At 41.0% G+C, this 6,171-nt stretch overlaps 1 long non-coding RNA gene across 1 annotated transcript in view; it reads right to left on the bottom strand.

Moving 5' to 3' along the window:
• Positions 1–2,631: 2,631 nt before the first annotated feature.
• Positions 2,632–6,171, bottom strand: part of LOC144219456 (uncharacterized) — a 140,802-nt gene continuing 137,262 nt past the window's right edge. Inside the window, exon 7 of the long non-coding RNA XR_013331419.1 lies at positions 2,632–2,801. This is a non-coding gene — a long non-coding RNA (uncharacterized LOC144219456). The remainder of the gene's footprint in view (positions 2,802–6,171) is intronic.

Raw genomic sequence — 6,171 nt, 5'->3', positions numbered from 1 at the left:
CTCAGGTCACGATCACATGGTTCGCGGGTTCGAGCCCCACATCAGGCTCTGTACTGACAGCCCAGAGCCTGGAGCCTGCTTCCGATTCTGTGTCCCTCTCTCGCTCTGCTCCTTCCCTGCTCACCCTCTGTCTCTCTCACTCAAGGATAAACAAACATTTAAAAAATTTAAAAAAAAAAAAAAGATGAGACTACCAGGTCAGGTCAGATGTTTTCTCAGGTCCATTTTATGTTGCCTAATTTCAGAGAGTGATTAATAGGTACCATATCTATTCTAGACAGACATGGGATCTAGATTTCTATGGGAAAAGGAGAACCAGAAATTGTTGGACAAGAAATTGCTGCCCTAAGTAGAACCTGTGCTTACAGCCTAGTTTTACGCACAAAGATGTTTGTTGCAGAATTGTTGATAATAGAGTTCACCCTTGAACAATACAAAGAAAGAGAAAATACATTTATAATACTGTACCATATTTATTTTTAAAAACCAACATTGAAGTGAACCCCTGCAGTTCAAACCTGTGTTGTTCAAGGTCAATTGTAATAGTAAGTATTTGGAAACACATTAAATGGTCAACAATAGGAATGCCATTAAGTCAACTATAGTACATCACTTTAGTAAAGTAATATGCAATCGTTGAGAAGTTGGTTGCCAAGATTACATAATCATTTTCAGTTTGAAACAGTGTCTAGCCTCTTCAACCTTCTCTCTTAAATACCCACAAAGCACAAAAACTCAAAGCACTGAGATCTTAGACTGAGAGACAGACCAGTTGCCTGCTCTGGACGCACTGGGAGATGTTGGTTTACTTACCACCAGCATGACCACATTACTAAACTCTCCTGCCACTGTCAACCTATAAATGCACAGAAATACAAATCCAGGTAACAACTTGGCAGGAAGGAAGGAGGAGAGGATGCTAGCAGAACCTTGGTGCTTTTGGGTTGATGATGTCTCAGGGATAAAGCTTTACAAGTGGAGACAGGGAGTCCTGAGAGCAACACAGGCCAACAATTGGAGCTTTTCATGTACTTCGCTGGGTCTGGCTACAAGAAAACTACAAGGGAGGGTGCCTCTTGGGAGAAGAGATGCACATTAGGTGAAAGACTTAGAACTCGGGAATCCTAGCAGGACCCCTGTACATCTGTGGACTACAGGAGGAATCCATTCATCTCACAAGGGGGCAGAGAAGTCTCAGGCACGCACGCACACACACGCGCGTGCGCACACACACACTCACACTCACACACACCCCGCCTGCTCTCCTCACAAACACTGTGTTGGGACAGGTGCTTGCTTGTTTGATGGTGATTATTAATGAAAACACTACTTCAAATCTGGAAACATCAATAGAGGAACAAATCTTTGATGAATCTTCTGCATTAGACAGACAAACCTTGCAGTTATTTTTTGGCATCTTCAGCAGGATGAAAGAAGGTCTGGCTATTTTGAAACACCTGCAGAATATCCAGAAGGCAAAACTGATCTGAGATGAGAAAATCAGAGCCTGATAATAAACAGGAGATGGCCAAGTAGGATGGTGAGAAACTCAAGATTCCATTTAAAGTTAAAATGGCGGGAAAGGGAAATCCTGTCTATGTAATCACACAGCAATGAGTGAGCCCAAATGAGATTCATCTCTCAAAAGTAAAGCACCCTCTCCACCCTTCAAAAATCCAAACTTCTAAAGACAGAACGGGAACAGTATAGGACGTGTGTTTTTAAAAAATAACTATAAATCATCACTACCAAAAGAAAAGTAAAAAAAAAGTAAACAAGATAGATTTTTGCATCTTTCTAGATTAGAGGACCTATAGAAAGGAAGGGAGTCTCCCTCCGTTGGTGGGAGTGTAAACTTTGTGAGAGGAGGCAGCTTGGCAGTAAGTCACAGTGCCTCCTAATGTGTTTTCTTATTTTCATCATCTTCCCCATTGACAATAGGGAGCCGTTTTAGACATTTTCGATATTCTTCTCTCTAATATCCCTTCCTCATGAAATTTGAAAAATCGAGGTGTGCTGAGTACCTGTTTATGTCCTGTGCTTGTGGCTGTACTTTTTACATAGAAGTGAGACTTTTCCCACCCACTCCCATAAAAGTGTTAGTGGAGATTCATGGCATTCTGTACAAATCAACTAAAATCATTTTCATGGTCAAGCTGTTATGACTTTGGCCAATGGGAGCACTTCTGAGCTTAATTCTATGCCCTTTGTGTCCACTAATCTGAGAATCTTCCTCACTTTCCAGAATCATGAGTGGTTCCGAACTCAACTCGTACCTTTCCTGGCCTGAAATAAGCCATTTCTCTAAGGAGCCACGATTACTCATAGAGGTGAGTGGTGTTAAAGGCCAAGAGCTGGTAAGGAGGGTGCTCACTGCTGCTGAGGTGATACTGTTTCTAGGGCATCTCAGGGGTCAGGAATAGAAAGTCTCCTTTAAAAATGAACATCGGGGTATGTGGGTGGCTCAGCTGGTTAAGCGTTGGACTCTGGGTTTCAGCTCAGGTCATGATCTTGTGGTTTCATGGGTTTGAGCCTCACGTGGGGTTTGGTGCTGGCAGTGCAATGCCTGCTTGGGATTCTCTCTCTCCCTCTTTCTCTGCCCCTCCCCTGCTCATGCTGTCTCTGCCTCAAAATAAATAAACTTAAAAAAAATTTTTTTAATAAACATGGAAAGCACAGCATAGGGAATACAGTCAATAATATTGTAATGGTGTTGTATAGTGACAGATGTGACCGCACTTGTTACGATGAGCACTGCATAAGGTATGTAGCTGTCGAATCATTATGTTGCACACCTGAAACTAAAATAACACTGTAAGTCAACTGTACTTCAATAATAAATTCAAAAATAATAAAATAATGAAGATGTAATAAGTTTTCTATTTAATTTTACCATTATAGTGTTCTTGGCTTTATCCTACAATATTTATAAAATTATTTTTAAATCATGATACTAATACTATTAATAATAAAACCAGTACTTGAAGTTTATGATTTTTATGATTCTTTCTCCTTAGAGGCACCATATTAAATATTTACAGTTTAATATGCATATTAAAGTCACTTGAAATAATCATTTCTCGGGGCGCCTGGGTGGCTCAGTTGGTTAAGCATCTGACTTCAGCTCAGGTCATGATATCAAGGTTCATAGGTTCGAGCCCTGCATCGGGCTCTGTGCTGACAGCTCAGAGGCTGGAGCCTGTTTCAGAATCTGTGACTCCCTCTCTCTCTGACCCTCCCCTGCTCACGCTGTCTCTCTCTCTCTCTCTCAGAAATAAATAAAAACATTAAAAAACTTTTTTTAAAAAAGAAATAATCCTTTCTCTGTCATGTCACCAATTTGATATACAATTACATACGTTTCAATTTGCTTTAAAATTACTAATCACCTATATGAGTTAGAAGCTAAAACAATGCAAAAAGAACACACTGAAGTGTATCAATAGGTAACTATTTCATTGATTTCTTGTTCATGCTTCCACTGTTTTTACAAATGTGTGCACAAGACATAAGAATGACATCTGGCCTGTGTAGCAACGTGGATGGACCTTGAGGGTGTTATGCTGAGCGACATAAGTCAGGCAGAGAAGGACAGATGCCATATGTTTGCACGTACAGGAGGATTAGGAGGAACTTAACGGAAGACAGTGGGGGAGAAGAAGGGGGGAAATGGTGGGGGAGAGGGAGGGAGGCAAACCATGAGAGACTCTTGAATGCTGAGAACAAACTGAGAGCTGATGGGGGTGCGGGAGAGGGGAAGGGGGGTGATGGGCATGGGGGAGGGCACTTGTGGGGATGAGCACTGGGTGTTGTATGTAAACCAACTTGACAATAAACTATTTAAGGGGAAAAAAAGGAATATCTCTTACTGGGGCACCTGGTGGGCTCAGTCGGTTAAGCATCGGAGTCTTAATTTTAGCTCAGGTTATGATCTCATGGTTTGTGAGTTCAAGCCCCGCATCGGGCTCTGCACTGACAGTGTGGAGCCTGCTTGGGATTCTCTCTCTGTTCCTCCCCCACCCGCTCTCTCTCTCTCCCAAAAATAAATAAATAAACTTAAAAAGAAAAGAATATTTCTTACTTATTCTGGCAAAGTTAACTTTACTAGTTAGCAGAATTTTCATTTAATACATATTAAAGATAATTTAGCATCTCTTTAAAACCTATACAAGGTATCTTTTTTTACAGCTACATATCAGCTTGTTTTGTTGTTTGGGGTCTTCTTTGTTTTTTGGGGGTTTTTTGTTTGTTTTTTTGGTGTTTTGTTTGGTTTGGTTTGGTGATCATATACTACTTTTCACTTTAAAGCATACTTAACATTGTGTTTTATTAAGGGGGACAGGTTAGCTTAACCCAGCTTGTTCTCTAGGTGTTTCCCTCCTCTTGGAAACATTTTTTTTTTTTTTTCATTTCCATGGAACACACCTCTTGACTTTCCTGCCCCTGATATTCAGGTTCCTTTGAAGTCTCTCTCCTCACCGTCTCTTGAACACCAATGTTCGCTGTGATCCTCCAGGCTTCTCTCTCTCCCTGGACAATTTAATCCACTCTCCTGCTTTTAATTTCCACCTACATATTAGTAAATCTAAATTCTATAGCTTTACTCATGACCTAACCCCTGAGCCCGAGGACACACGTATCCAACTGCTCACAGGCTGTCTTGTTACACACACACCCTGAACATACAGCACAGAGCAGTTTGAGTTCATCATCCTCTCCCTCACCATCTGCCCCCCACCCATATTCTCGGTGTCAGACACTGCACCCACCTAATGGCCCAGGCATCAGACTTCTCTTCTGTTGTCACCTCCTCTCTTACCCAAGTCCAGGGGCTGCCGATCCCAAATGCTCTCGGTCCCACCTGCTACATAGCATCCCAACCCATCCACTTGTCCTGGCCCAGCCCCTCTGCCGGGTCTTTAGCCCCATCTTAATGACTACAACTGGGGCCTAGGAATGACACATCGTGAGTGTAATGTTTAATGCCTCCAAAGCACCAAGTCAACGGACTGACATGAGTAAACTCTTAATAACGGTTAGCTATTAATATTATTTAGGTACCTTGTGGATAACAAGGTATTCTCCAAACACAATTTATCTTTAAGATCGATTACTTTCCATTTGATTAATCAATTACTTTTCATTTAATTTGATTCACATCCTCATTCTCGTGTGCTAGAAGCTAAAACACATGTGATTTCCTGACTTGTAGAGTCATCTAGAGATAAGTGGGGGTAACTCATCCTGAATGCTACAGCTGGATTCCAGATCACTGTAAACAGCTGTCCACTCTTAATTAAATGCAATAAATTATGTTTTTATCATACATTCATATTCAAAAACCAATTCCAAATTAGAGAAGTGATGCATCAGTCTTGAAACATCACCCTCAATAACAAGACCCCCAAAGAAGGCATAGCCTTTTAGTTTATGTCAGGTTAGTGGAGAGTAGTTTTATTACATTCACCTGGTATACAGACCTTTCTTTGTTGGAACATTCACTGCGAGGCTGAGATTACAGAAGTGCTATGTCATGACTACAGAGGAAATGTGTTTCTGCATAGTGTGAGTGCTAATTAGCAATTGATAAAGCACCTCAGCTGTGTTAAGACCTTGAAATAAATGGATTTATGTTGGAAGGTAAGCCAGCGAATATAAGGCTATATACTGCTAGGGGAAAAAAATACTGCGAAGTAATGAATGTTTAGCTAGAGGCTAACATTTCTGCAAAAGATGTGAAATAGAAACTTTTGAATAATCAAAAGCATTTAAATTTTAACCTCTCTGGCTCTTGTTTTATTAATCCAGAGGTCTAACAAGTCTTACTGAAAACAAAAACTACCAGACCTTCATCATGCCGTGGCAAGTGAGTATCAGAGAGATTATAATCATGGAATGGGGAAGAGACTCAGAGCACCACCTGGCTGTTCCCCTGAGAACATTTCAAGGTATCAAGACTATATCCTCTCTTTGCAATCACAGACAAGGAGAGTTCTCATCCTCCAAAATCATTTATGTGATTCAAAATAAAAATCTCTTCTTGTTTTTAATGTTTATTAATTTTGAGAGAGAGAGCAAGTGAGCAGCAGAGAGAGATGGAGAGAGGGAGAACCCAAAGCAGTCTCTGCACTGTCAGCACAGAGCCCGACATTGGGCTCAATCCCCCAAATC

Source organism: Crocuta crocuta, unplaced genomic scaffold, assembly GCF_008692635.1.
Source record: "Crocuta crocuta isolate KB4526 unplaced genomic scaffold, BGI_CrCroc_1.0 scaffold89, whole genome shotgun sequence".
Classification (NCBI taxonomy): domain Eukaryota; kingdom Metazoa; phylum Chordata; class Mammalia; order Carnivora; family Hyaenidae; genus Crocuta; species Crocuta crocuta.
Note: the sequence above shows the minus strand (reverse complement) of the source record. Positions and strands in the feature narration are given on the sequence as shown.